Source organism: Mus musculus, chromosome 6 (genome assembly GCF_000001635.26).
Source record: "Mus musculus strain C57BL/6J chromosome 6, GRCm38.p6 C57BL/6J".
In the NCBI taxonomy this organism is placed as follows: domain Eukaryota; kingdom Metazoa; phylum Chordata; class Mammalia; order Rodentia; family Muridae; genus Mus; species Mus musculus.
In genome coordinates this window covers 35,761,481-35,776,415 of record NC_000072.6, presented here as the reverse complement: position 1 = coordinate 35,776,415, position 14,935 = coordinate 35,761,481, and positions in this window count along the sequence as shown.

Sequence of the window (14,935 nt, the reverse complement as noted above, 5' to 3'; positions counted from 1 at the left end):
GAACAACCAAGAAAGTAATCATTCAACAAACCAAAAAGAAGACAGCCACAAGAACAGAATGCCAACTCTAACAACAAAAATAAAAGGGAGCAACAATTACTTTTCCTTAATATCTCTTAATATCAATGGACTCAATTCCCCAATAAAAAGACATAGACTAACAGACTGGCTACACAAACAGGACCCAACATTCTGCTGCTTACAGGAAACCCATCTCAGGAAAAAAAAAAGACAGACACTACCTCAGAGTGAAAGGCTGGAAAACAATTTTCCAAGCAAATGGACTGAAGAAACAAGCTGGAGTAGCCATTTTAATATCGGATAAAATCGACTTCCAACCCAAAGTTATCAAAAAAGACAAGGAGGGACACTTCATACTCATCAAAGGTAAAATCCTCCAAGAGGAACTCTCAATTCTGAATATCTACGCACCAAATGCAAGGGCAGCCACATTCATTAGAGACACTTTAGTAAAGCTCAAAGCATACATTGCACCTCACACAATAATAGTGGGAGACTTCAACACACCACTTTCTTCAAAGGACAGATCGTGGAAACAGAAACTAAACAGGGACACAGTGAAACTAACAGAAGTTATGAAACAAATGGACCTGACAGATATCTACAGAACATTTTATCCTAAAACAAAAGGATATACCTTCTTCTCAGCACCTCACGGGACCTTCTCCAAAATTGACCATATAATTGGTCACAAAACAGGCCTCAATAGATACAAAAATATTGAAATTGTCCCATGTATCCTATCAGACCACCATGGCCTAAGACTGATCTTCAATAACAACATAAATAATGGAAAGCCAACATTCACGTGGAAACTGAATAACACTCTTCTCAATGATACCTTGGTCAAGGAAGGAATAAAGAAAGAAATTAAAGACTTTTTAGAGTTTAATGAAAATGAAGACACAACGTACCCAAACCTATGGGACACAATGAAAGCATTTCTAAGAGGGAAACTCATAGCTCTGAGTGCCTCCAAGAAGAAACGGAGACAGCACATACTAGCAGCTTGACAACACATCTAAAAGCCCTAGAAAAAAAGGAAGCAAATTCACCCAAGAGGAGTAGACGGCAGGAAATAATCAAACTCAGGGGTGAAATCAACCAAGTGGAAACAAGAAGAACTATTCAAAGAATTAACCAAACGAGGAGTTGGTTCTTTGAAAAAATCAACAAGATAGATAAACCCTTAGCTAGACTCACTAAAGGGCACAGGGACAAAATCCTAATTAACAAAATCAGAAATGAAAAGGGAGACATAACAACAGATCCTGAAGAAATCCAAAACACCATCAGATCCTTCTACAAAAGGCTATACTCAACAAAACTGGAAAACCTGGACGAAATGGACAAATTTCTGGACAGATACCAGGTACCAAAGTTGAATCAGGATCAAGTTGACCATCTAAACAGTCCCATATCACCTAAAGAAATAGAAGCAGTTATTAATAGTCTCCCAACCAAAAAAAGCCCAGGACCAGATGGGTTTAGTGCAGAGTTCTATCAGACCTTCAAAGAAGATCTAATTCCAGTTCTGCACAAACTATTTCACAAAATAGAAGTAGAAGGTACTCTACCCAACTCATTTTATGAAGCCACTATTACTCTGATACCTAAACCACAGAAAGATCCAACAAAGATAGAGAACTTCAGACCAATTTCTCTTATGAATATCGATGCAAAAATCCTCAATAAAATTCTCGCTAACCGAATCCAAGAACACATTAAAGCAATCATCCATCCTGACCAAGTAGGTTTTATTCCAGGGATGCAGGGATGGTTTAATATACGAAAATCCATCAATGTAATCCATTATATAAACAAACTCAAAGACAAAAACCACATGATCATCTCGATAGATGCAGAAAAAGCATTTGACAAGATCCAACACCCATTCATGATAAAAGTTTTGGAAAGATCAGGAATTCAAGGCCCATACCTAAACATGATAAAAGCAATCTACAGCAAACCAGTAGCCAACATCAAAGTAAATGGAGAGAAGCTGGAAGCAATCCCACTAAAATCAGGGACTAGACAAGGCTGCCCACTTTCTCCCTACCTTTTCAACATAGTACTTGAAGTATTAGCCAGAGCAATTCGACAACAAAAGGAGATCAAGGGGATACAAATTGGAAAAGAGGAAGTCAAAATATCACTTTTTGCAGATGATATGATAGTATATATAAGTGACCCTAAAAATTCTACCAGAGAACTCCTAAACCTGATAAACAGCTTCGGTGAAGTAGCTGGATATAAAATAAACTCAAACAAGTCAATGGCCTTTCTCTATACAAAGAATAAACAGGCTGAGAAAGAAATTAGGGAAACAACACCCTTCTCAATAGTCACAAATAATATAAAATATCTTGGCGTGACTCTAACTAAGGAAGTGAAAGATCTGTATGATAAAAACTTCAAATCTCTGAAGAAAGAAATTAAGGAAGATCTCAGAAGATGGAAAGATCTCCCATGCTCATGGATTGGCAGGATCAACATTGTAAAAATGGCTATCTTGCCAAAAGCAATCTACAGATTCAATGCAATCCCCATCAAAATTCCAACTCAATTCTTCAACGAATTGGAAGGAGTAATTTGCAAATTTGTCTGGAATAACAAAAAACCTAGGATAGCAAAAAGTCTTCTCAAGGATAAAAGAACTTCTGGCGGAATCACCATGCCAGACCTAAAGCTTTACTACAGAGCAATTGTGATAAAAACTGCATGGTACTGGTATAGAGACAGACAAGTAGACCAATGGAATAGAATTGAAGACCCAGAAATGAACCCACACACCTATGGTCACTTGATCTTCGACAAGGGAGCTAAAACCATCCAGTGGAAGAAAGACAGCATTTTCAACAATTGGTGCTGGCACAACTGGTTGTTATCGTGTAGAAGAATGCGAATCGATCCATACTTATCTCCTTGTACTAAGGTCAAATCTAAGTGGATCAAGGAACTTCACATAAAACCAGAGACACTGAAACTTATAGAGGAGAAAGTGGGGAAAAGCCTTGAAGATATGGGCACAGGGGAAAAATTCCTGAACAGAACAGCAATGGCTTGTGCTGTAAGATCGAGAATTCACAAATGGGACCTAATGAAACTCCAAAGTTTCTGCAAGGCAAAAGACACCGTCAATAAGACAAAAAGACCACCAACAGATTGGGAAAGGATCTTTACCTATCCTAAATCAGATAGGGGACTAATATCCAACATATATAAAGAACTCAAGAAGGTGGACTTCAGAAAATCAAATAACCCCATTAAAAAATGGGGCTCAGAGCTGAACAAAGAATTCTCAACTGAGGAATACCGAATGGCAGAGAAGCACTTGAAAAAATGTTCAACATCCTTAATCATCAGGGAAATGCAAATCAAAACAACCCTGAGATTCCACCTCACACCAGTCAGAATGGCTAAGATCAAAAATTCAGGTGACAGCAGATGCTGGCGTGGATGTGGAGAAAGAGGAACACTCCTCCATTGTTGGTGGGAGTGCAGGCTTGTACAACCACTCTGGAAATCAGTCTGGCGGTTCCTCAGAAAACTGGACATAGTACTACCGGAGGATCCAGCAATACCTCTCCTGGGCATATATCCAGAAGATGCCCCAACTGGTAAGAAGGACACATGCTCCACTATGTTCATAGCAGCCTTATTTATAATAGCCAGAAGCTGGAAAGAACCCAGATGCCCCTCAACAGAGGAATGGATAAAGAAAATGTGGTACATCTACACAATGGAGTACTACTCAGCTATTAAAAAGAATGAATTTATGAAATTCCTAGCCAAATGGATGGACCTGGAGGGCATCATCCTGAGTGAGGTAACACATTCACAAAGAAACTCACACAATATGTACTCACTGATAAGTGGATATTAGCCCCAAACCTAGGATACCCAAGATATAAGATATAATTTGCTAAACACATGAAACTCAAAAAGAATGAAGACTGAAGTGTGGACACTATGCCCCTCCTTAGATTTGGGAACAAAACACCCATGGAAGGAGTTACAGAGACAAAGTTTGGAGCTGAGATGAAAGGATGGACCATGTAGAGACTGCCATATCCAGGGATCCACCCCATAATCAGCATCCAAACGCTGACACCATTGCATACACTAGCAAGATTTTATTGAAAGGACCCAGATGTAGCTGTCTCTTGTGAGACTATGCCGGGGCCTAGCAAACACAGAAGTGGATGCTCACAGTCAGCTAATGGATGGATCATAGGGCTCCCAATGGAGGAGCTAGAGAAAGTAGCCAAGGAGCTAAATGGATCTGCAACCCTATAGGTGGAACAACATTATGAACTAACCAGTACCCCGGAGCTCTTGACTCTAGCTGCATATATATCAAAAGATGGCCTAGTCGGCCATCACTGGAAAGAGAGGCCCATTGGACTTGCAAACTTTATATGCCCCAGTACAGGGGAACACCAGGGCCAAAAAGGGGGAGTGAGTGGGCAGGGGAGTGGGGGTGGGTGGATATGGGGGACTTTTGGTATAGCATTGGAAATGTAAATGAGTTAAATACCTAATAAAAAATGGAAAAAAAAAAGAAATATAATCCCATAGTAGAGTGACTGGCTTGCATCTAAGTGTGATGGCTAGTCTTGGTTGTCAACTTGACTACAACTGGAATCAACTAAAATCCAACCAGCTGGGCACACCTGTGAAAGATTTCCTCTGTTGGATTATTTGAGATGGGTAGACTCATCCTAACTCTCAGCCATACCTTCCAATGGCAGCCCATGTAAAAAGAGACATTGAAGGAGAAAGCTTTTGCTTTTTTGCCTGCTTATCTTTACTCTCACAGGCAAGCTTATTCTATTGCTGAGACATTCCTTTGTTGGTATTGAAGCCTAATTCTTAGGGATTCCAACATTAACTGAAGAGCAGCACCTCTCTAAAGCCTCCAGCACCAGATTAGAACTGTTTAGACATCTAGACTCATGGGCTGAACGACTATCAGATTCTTGGCATCTCTCTCAGGAGAGATCCATTGTTGGACATTTGTTAGACCACAGCCTGTAAGCCACTCTAACAAATTTCCTTTAAATAAACATATATATTTATCATCTGTATAATGTTTTATGCATGTATATCCAGTTTATGAGTTCTGAAAACAGTACTCGGTACCTTGTAGCATTTGATCCTCTGCACCATTACCAGGATAGATTGTCTGCCTATGTTCTATCCCAAATAGAACTGAAAGTCAGAAAAAAACTCACACCAAGCCATGCTGCTCTCTAATTAGCAGTTGGATTCCTCAAAGACAGTTACTCAATGTTTTGTAACTTTAGTAAAGAACCATAAGTTCACAGTTGTTTAGATGGAGAAAAAAAAAAAACACCCTCATTTCCTCATTTTGCGTAAGTGCTATGCCAAATAGAAATCTTGAAGCATATTTCAAAGCATCAAAAGCCCAGGCCTCATTAACATCGTGCCCACACTCAGCAATTACTTAGCAATTTAAATAAACTTCAGGCTTATCAAATTGTTGCCTTTGGATGCTTATGATCAGATTAATGATACAGTTTGTAGTTTAAAGTAGGACAGTTCTAAGTGTGAAGCAGATGCCAGTAAGAGTTAAATTGGGACGATAGTGTAGGGACTATTTGGCCTCTAATTTCTTTACATCCCATTCTTCGACCTCATGATCCACCCACCACCCACCCCACCACACCCCACCCCACACCCAATGCCATAGGTTTATTCTTTCTTCTGAGACACTCATGTTTTTGTTTTGCATCCATCCCCACACTCTGTGGTCTAGTTCTTGCTGGCTACCATGCCAGATACTCCCAGTTTCAGTAGCTTGACACAGTTAAGGTTTCTGCTTGCTCACTGAGAGTCAGCTATTAGCTGGGCAGCTATCCTTGGCAACAACTAGCTACAATTCCAAAGCTTTCCACACTGACTCTATGGCTTCTGGCATTTTGTAAATGGCAGAAAAGAGAGAACAAAACTTAAAATGAAGAAATTTCTAGAGCCAGACCACAAGTGAATCACTTCTATTCATAGCTAGAGAAAGGTCACATGACCCTTACCTAGTCCCATGGAATGCTGGGAAATGTAGACATCCAGGAAGAAGAAATGAAATTGGTCAGTGTTTAGTTAAGACTTTGTCACGGTAAAAACTTAACTTCATGTACAGCTAAATCTCATTTCCTGTTCCCTTACAGCAGCTCTAAATGTTTTCCACAAATATGTTATTTTAATCATTGAGTTTTACAACTTCACATTTGCTGATATTCCAGAATATAATAACAATGTCAAGGAAGTTTAGGTTATTATCATTAAGAATTCCCAGCCTCAATGAGGCTTTAGCATGGGTTACAAATAGTTCCCCTGATTGATTTCAACAGTCCTTCCCAGTCTCTGGGACCATGTGCAACCTTCTTTTCTCTCCTCCTCCCTAGAAAACGGTGTCCACAAGTCAAAATAGATTGTTGTGAGTTGGGTTTTATGGTCCCAGTTGCCAGGTCACAGATTAGTCAAACACATCTGGATGGCCTTCCGAAGGTTCTCTTTTAGTTAACATGACCATTAAGTCAGGAGATGTTGAAAAGAGGAACAAGGCCTCTCTGTGTATCAGGGCCACTCTTGTTGACTCAGACCCTTAAGAAAACTAAGACAACATCCTCTGAAGAGGGTTTCTACCAGCAGACTTCTTCCAAACACCAACTATTCCTGGGATCTACAGTCTGTTGAACTTACTGTCTTCTACAATCAGGTGATTTAATAGCCACACCAAGTAGACATGCATACACAACACAGCCTTTGACGAAGCAATCCCTTTAACATAAATTTTGTCAAGGAAATAAGAATTTGACTGAATTTGGCTTACCACAGCATTTGTCATAGTAGAAATTGTAAACAAAATGAACATTAAATAAGAAGAAATTTTTAAAACACATAAGGCATTTTTATTGAGCTACAATTTGAGAGTCATTGTTCTTTTTTTTAATTAGGTATTTTCTTCATTTACATTTCCAATGCTATCCCAAAAGTCCCCCATACCCTCCCCCGCCACTCCCCTACCCACCCACTCCCACTTCTTGGCCCTGGTGTTCCCTGTACTGAGGCATATAAAGTTTGCAAGACCAATGGGCCTCTCTTTCCACTGATGGCTGACTAGGCCATCTTCTGATACATATGCAGCTAGAGATGCAAGCTCCAGGGGGTACTGGTTAGTTCATATTGTTGTTCTACCTATAGGGTTGCAGATCCCTTTAGCTCCTTGGGTACTTTTTCTAGCTCCTCCATTGGGGGCCCTGTGATCCATCCAATAGCTGACTGTGAGTATCCACTTCTGTGTCTCACAAGAGACAGCTATATCAGGGTCCTTTCAGCAAAATCTTGCTAGTGTATGCAATGGTGTCAGCGTTTGGAGGCTGATTATGGGATGAATCCCCGGGTATGGCAGTCTCTAGATGGTCCATCCTTTCATCTCAGCTCCAAACTTTGCCTCTGTAACTTTTTCCATGGGTGTTTTGTTCCCAATTCTAAGAAGGGGCAAAGTGTCCACACTTTGGTCTTCATTCTTCTTGAGTTTCATGTGTTTTGCAAATTGTATCTTATATCTTGGGTATTCTTTGTTTCTAGGCTAATATCCACTTATCAGTGAGTACATATCATGTGAGTTCTTTTGTGATTGGGTTACCTCACTCAGGATGATGCCCTCCAGGTCCATCCATTTGGCTAGGAATTTCATAAATTCATTCTTTTTAATAGCTGAGTAGTACTCAATTGTGTAAATGTAGCACATTTTCTGTATCCATTCCATGCCCCTGTTGAGGGGCACCTGGGTTCTTTCTAGCTTCTGGCTATTGCAAATAAGGCTGATATGAACATAGTGAAGCATGTGTCCTTCTTACTGGTTGAAACATCTTCTGGGTGTATGCCCAGAAGAGGTATTACGGGATCCTCCGGTAGTACTATGTCCAATTTTCTGAGGAACCACCAGACTAGTTTCCAGAGTGGTTGTACAAGCTTGCAATCCCACCAACAATGGAGAGTCATTGTTTTAAAGGAATATATATATATATATATATATATATAGATAGATAGATAGATAGATATAGATATATGTGTGTGTGTGTGTGTGTGTGTATATATATATATATATATATATATATATATATATATATATATAACATTCTAAGTTCACAATATATAATTTAAAAACAAAAATAAAGTAACAAAAGTTGTGGTCATACTTTTTTCTTCTTGCTAATCTTATTTTAATTGCCAATCATGTATGTAAAATTATAAAGAACATTCATAAAGAGACAATTCGTAAATTGCTGAAGAGAGGACTCAGCAGTTAGGAACACATCCTACTCTTCTACAAGCCCTGAGTTTGACTCCCTGCACTCATGCCAAGTAGCTCACAACCTCCTGGATCTCTGTCTAGAGTAGGATCATCCAACACGTCTGGCATCTGCAGCCACTGTATGCACATGAACATCCACACACAGACACACCCATACATGCCACTTACATCAAAAGAAACCTTTAAAAATATATTTCATAAATATATCTTTCTAGAACAATAAAATGAAATTCTGTATATCCCATTTTCTATTTAAAAATGTACCACTGCAATTAAGAACAAATAGCTATTCCATGAATATCACTTACATTGCAAAAATTAACTGAAGCATAATTAGAGAAAAATAAAACAAAAAATGACTGAAAGATAGTTGAAAGATAATAGAAAAGTAAAACAAAAGCAAAGCAAGGCCTGAGCCAAGAATTCCACTCTGGTAAATGGTTCCCAATAAAGTTAGTAGAAATTCAGGCAGGTGTTTATGGACAGAGAATCCATCAATCCAGAATAAAGTACCCTGAAAATTCAATAATTGGGAAGAAAAATATTTTTTATGCTTATGGTCTAATCCAAATGTTATAAACAACATTTAAGGAATAGTTTAAAAATCTAAAAATTTTCCTCCTGATGTATGGAGAAATGAGTCATGAACACCTGTGCACGCAATATGATTAAAATTTCTGTACATATTTCTATATTCAGACAATGTGCATTTATTTAGTATCAAGCATGTGCTGGACCTTACCCCCCCCAAAAAAAAAATCTGTCAGGTCTCTAAGTAACATTAAAGGCAGACTTGCATCTTGTGACTATTCTACAGAATTTGCTAGAGAACCTAGCAAGCTACCTTGTGATTAAATCATGAATAAAAATTTGTCCTAAGATATAATAGAAGAATAGAAGTCAAGGGAAAAAATGTAATTTCAGTTTCAAGTACTTTCTGTTTAACAAGGGATAGAATTTTAAATTTGAATTCATATTTGAATTCACCTTTGAGGGCAGACAGGTTCTTTGGGACAAAAAGAAAGGCTATATTGAGACTTTTAAATTATGCATGGAGAAGAAAAGATGGCTAAAGTGGAGAAGTTTGGACAGTCTGAGACACAAAGTCTGAAAAAAAAACAAAATGGGAAAGATTTGGAGCAGCAATTTGGGGAAAGAAAGCAGGTGGTTTTGAGATAAAATAGTTGAAATTCATGAAAAAAAAAGGAGAATAATGAAGAATGTCTGTTAGCGACTTGAGTTGTATTGCACCCTGGGAAAAGGAGACAGTTGAGTTACATGGGTATCCAAATAGTAACAAGACTTCATCAGCACAGAAAACAATTGCAAGCTGTGTGATCTGAAGATATATATGCACAAGTATATGTATATGTATATGTATATGTATATGTATATGTATATGTATATGTATATGTATATGTATACATACCCAAGAGTAACAGTAAGCCCTGTCTCTAGAGGAGCTCTTAGCAGAGACCTCAGTGTTCTCATAAATGAGGACAGCAACTATCTTGCAAGTAGCCTTGTTGTCAACAAGTGTGGACAGCTGGGACCTGAGGCAGGGAAAGTCAGATTAAGACAGTATGTGGAAACTCCATGACAATAATAAATGGGGTAATTTGAACTATCCCAATGCTTTGCTGTCACTCTCGGAGGCCCTTGGGCTTTGTGATGAGCACACAGCTATGTCATAGTCAACAGCAATACGCTGAGGCATGAGTATCTGTGTTTCTCCAACTTCATCTCTATCCACATTTTCAACAATGAACATGCTTCATTTAGCCTCAGACAATACAATAGTACCCCTCCATTCTCTAGTATTTGTTGCCTACTTATGCCCCCACTTTTCCCAGGAAGAGCAAAGACTTAACGATCCTCACTCTGTAGACCCCTCTTCCCACTGGAATCTCTGCTGGCCAACCCAACAGGTTCTTCCAGCTATGTTCAGCTTTGCTGTCTCACATTGAGAGCAGTTGGCAAACCAGTCTCCTTGAATTGTCTCTGCTCTACTGTCCCTCCCTCTGTTCCCCCTCTCCTGCCATTCTTCCTGTCCCTTTCTCTGTCCCCCCAGCTCCATTCCTTCATTCTCCATATCCATCTTTCTCTGCTCCCCCGCTAACCCTGCTGCTCTCCCTGTCCCCTGCTCACTTTTGTAGGTCTTCTTGAAAGTTATCCTTGAAAGTTAAAGTTTTCTGAGCTCTGGGCTAAATTATCCTTCATCTCCACAAACCATCTCATCTACCCGAATATGGTCTCACTGTGTCACCTGAGAGCCTAACACAGGTCCTCAGACACTACAAGTATGTAGCATGCAGTGACTTACCTGGAACAACTGACATTAAGAGCAGACTACTTTTAAACACCCCCCTCCTCTTCAAAATTGTTTTCCTGTTTTGTTTTGTTTTGTTTTGTTTTGTTTTGTTTTAGGGGAAGGGTAGTTTATGAACATATGTATGTATGTGTTTGAATATGTGTGGTGCACATGTGTGCACAGGTGCATGTGCACATGTTAGCACATGTGTGAAAAGCCCCAAAGTTGATGCTGTATGTTTCTTTGAACACTGTCCATTGTATTAATTGAGACAGAACCTGTCACTGAACCTGGTGCTAACTAATCATCTTGCCCTAAGAATCTCTCTGCCTCCCCGATGCTTGTATTTCTCCCCTAAACTCTGGACTTATTTTCCTGGTAGTATCTTCATTCATGTATCCCACAGAAACCTCAGTCATGTGACTCCCAAATACTGTCCTTTCTGACCTTTCTGGGTAAATAGCACCAGATTTTAGATATTCAATATTCCTGTCTCCCACATGACACAAGTCTGTTCCCCTCTGTTTCACATGGATGTTCTGTACAGTGCCATTCCTGTTACTCGTCACTTCAGCATTTATTCACTGTATTCTCTTCCAATTTCCTTAAACATCATTTTTAGAAAAAGATATTAACCCCTGTTGCAAATGATTGCTACAGACATAGGTTTAAGGGTCTGAGTATGGTGCCTAGAACAGTGTCTATCCATAAGATGCACAAATAATGTGTCTTCCCTCATAAAACATTGTTTGACACTTTGCTGCCTCCAAAATCTGGATGTTTTGAAGACAATAATTGTATCTGAAGACTGAATTAATGAACCATAATTTTATATGCATAAAGCCAAATTATGTAGATCATTTTAGTTGTATAAATGAGATCTAATTCCAAGTATTTTCAAACTCATTTCTTATTGTCAGCAACAAAAACTGCCACAAAACACAAGCCCCATATTTGTTAACAACACAAGTGAACAGCTATGTCCTCAAAAGCTTTATCATTTTCATACATGCATGTAATTCAGGGTGCTATAGAATAATACAAAATAAGTGCTAAATAGTGAGAGTGGAAGAGAAGGAGAGAACCAGACTGTGTCAATTATAACAATATCCTGGAAGGAAGGAAGGAAAGAAAGAAAGAAAGAAAGAAAGAAGGAAGGAAGGAAGGAAGGAAGGAAGGAAGGAAGGAAGGAAGGAAGCTGATTGGATTTAAAGGAATGATAATCATCTAATTTGGGTATAAAAAGAAGAGGTAGAAACTGTTACAGACACAAAAACTTGCAAGGATGTAAAATAGGAATATTAATGAATTATGACAAGCTTAAAGAAAACACAGAATTCATGAGCAAACATAGTAATAGTGAAATCTGGAAAAGAAAATACTGAGAACAATGGGTAGGTGAAATTTGGTACAATATAGGGGCTTTAAAAGCAAAAATTTTTAAAAAATGTACTAACACTTCAATCCCACATTGAATGAGCTTAGTTTCTCGTCAGGTTGCCCTGTATTTGATGGTTCCCTCTTCAAAAGTGCCTTCTGCTTAGCTGTCATCATGCTCTTCCAAAACCCAAACTTGACTAGACTGTGCTCTTGTCTGAATTCTCTTTCTTAGTTCTCCAAAGAGGATGAGCAAATGGACGATAAGCATATAAAAATGTTCAACTTCTCTAATCATGGAGGGACTGGAAATCAAAATGAGATCCGATATCTCCTTCTGCTCATGACTGATATTAAAGAACTACTCAGTGTAAAAGTAACTTTTATTCGCACTTAGTCCTTTCTGAACTCTGGCTGGCCAGCTCAGTCCAGCTGTTCTGGCTCAAAACTCCTCTCAAAGCTGACTGATTCAAACTGGCTTCTCTCCACTTCTCACTGTTAGCTCTGCTTGGAAAACGTACCTCTGCATTCCATGAACTGAACTGCCCTGGCTGCACTGAACTTTCAACTGAATTCCACTGCACTGCCTGAACTCAACTGAACTACACTCACCGAACTGCCCTCCTCTCCTGATTCACGCTGGGTTGCTATTAAGTAGCCTTTCTTTCCTGTCTATTCTCATGGGAGTTGGGTGTATCCTATCTCATTCTGTCACATCTTTCTATGATCTGTCACTTTGTGCCTCAATTAGACACCAATTTCAAACATGGCTGCTTCCTTCTATAAACTAAAATTACTTCCATTGTTTGGGATTAAGAGATATACTAAGGGCATGTCTGTATTCCAGACAGATCATACTATAATCCAAGGCATGTCTACGTTCCAGCTAGATCACATAGATCTAGAAGGTCTTTGTAATCCCTTGCCAGAGCATCCATGCTGCTGGATTAAAATCTCTCTACAAAAGAAGAAAACAATAACTGTTAAGAGGGATGTGTACACCATTGATAGGAATGTAAAATGGTAGTCACTTCTGTGGAAAACAGTATGGAATGGAATGTCCTCATAAACTAAGACTGGGATCTATGAAACAGAAACTCCACTTTGAGAAATACAGTAAAGCAAAGAGTTGATGACAGATTATGAAGAAATATTTGCAAGCCGTGTTCATTGAGGAAGTCTCACAGCTAAAACTGTGGAGATAAAGCAGTGTTTGCAACTATGGAAAGAAGCATAAACAGAGTGTGTCACAGTTTTGTTTTTAAGATTTATTTTTATTCCTACTTATGCATATGTGTGTGTGTGCACATGGCATGTATGTGTGCACGACGCATGTGTGTGTAGATACCCATGGAGGACAGCATGCATCATATAACACAGACTACGGCATATATTAATGTTAAATACATTGTGATAAAATCCAAATGTCAACCACAAAAGCAAGCATTCTATAAATGTGTTTGTTAACACAGTGGGAACAGTCAAACTCCCAAACATCCAAATTAGAACCCCAGTTGCCAAGAAGGAAGAGAAGAAACAGTTCCTGCTTTACAGGTGTTAGTTTTGCAAAATTGAAAGTGCATGTTTGCACCAAATGTAAATGTACCTCACACTACTCAATTAGATACTTAAAAAACTTAAAATAGAAAATTTTACCTTCTATGCATTTTACCAGGATTAACTATAATTTCTTAAATTTTTTTCTTCCGTAGGCTTCCATCAAAGGGATCCATTTTAAGCACTGAACTGCAGCATCCAAACCCTTCATGGTCTGACTTCCCTTGGTGGAGAAAGGAGAAACATCACCAAGAACATTAGGTTACACTTGAGTTCCAAGAAGAACTCATTTCATTTTAAATAATACCATGAACAGGGAAAATAAAAGGGAAAAAGCTGCCATAATAATAAAGTGACAATCAGGTTTTTATAATTTGGTACAATGCTCTGTTACAAGACACTTGGTAAGATTACTATTTACATCCACCCGTGTGAAGTTTAGAACATCGCTGATTTTCACAATAACCACTGTTGTGTGACTTAGGTAATTTATACTGACATTTCACACAGAGTTAGAACCAGGGACTCTTACAAAGCATCCTAATGTAGGTAAGAAGAAAATAAATTTAAATGTTTGTTAGTGCCAAGAGGATTCTTATCTTCCCTTACATGTAAAAAGCTGGATGGAAGTTCTCAGCTAATTTAAAAGCGAATTTCTACTTTAAAAGAGTAAAATCATAAAGAGGAGTAGGGTTGCTCTCCGTCCACAATCTCCTGACACCAGGCATACAGCCAGACCCTGGAACTCAGAGTCCATATACCAGATGAATTGCCCTCTGCTGAGTCTAGCAAGGATATTATGAATTCTTGAAAAATGTTCCTCCCTGACTTGTACTCTGAATTTTGCTAGCTCCTCTAGGTTCCCCAGTAGACTATGATCCAGAAGGAAGCAGCAGCTGCCCCATGTTCATATCTGTGGAACCAGCATAGAGTTTGTCATTTAGGAGATTCCAATAGTGTCAACTTAGCATAGTTGGACAGTTAAGGCTTTGATAATAAATGTATGTTAAGCCAAAGGATGGGCCCAGCAAGTAAAGGTACCTGCCACCAGGCCTGACAACCTGAGTTTAATTCCTGACTCCCACATGCTGGAAGAAACTAACCAACTTCCACGAATCATCCTCTGATCTCCATACAGCATACACTCAGCCCACCACCCATCCCCAAACACACAATAATAACATGAATAAATACAATTTTTAAAAGTATTTTAGGAATATTCATCTAGGAGAGGGGGAAGGGGAACATGTTGAATTAACATCCTGAGATCACTGGCTTTAAACACCACAAATATATTCTTCATTCGAGGGATCAGAAGTCCCAAA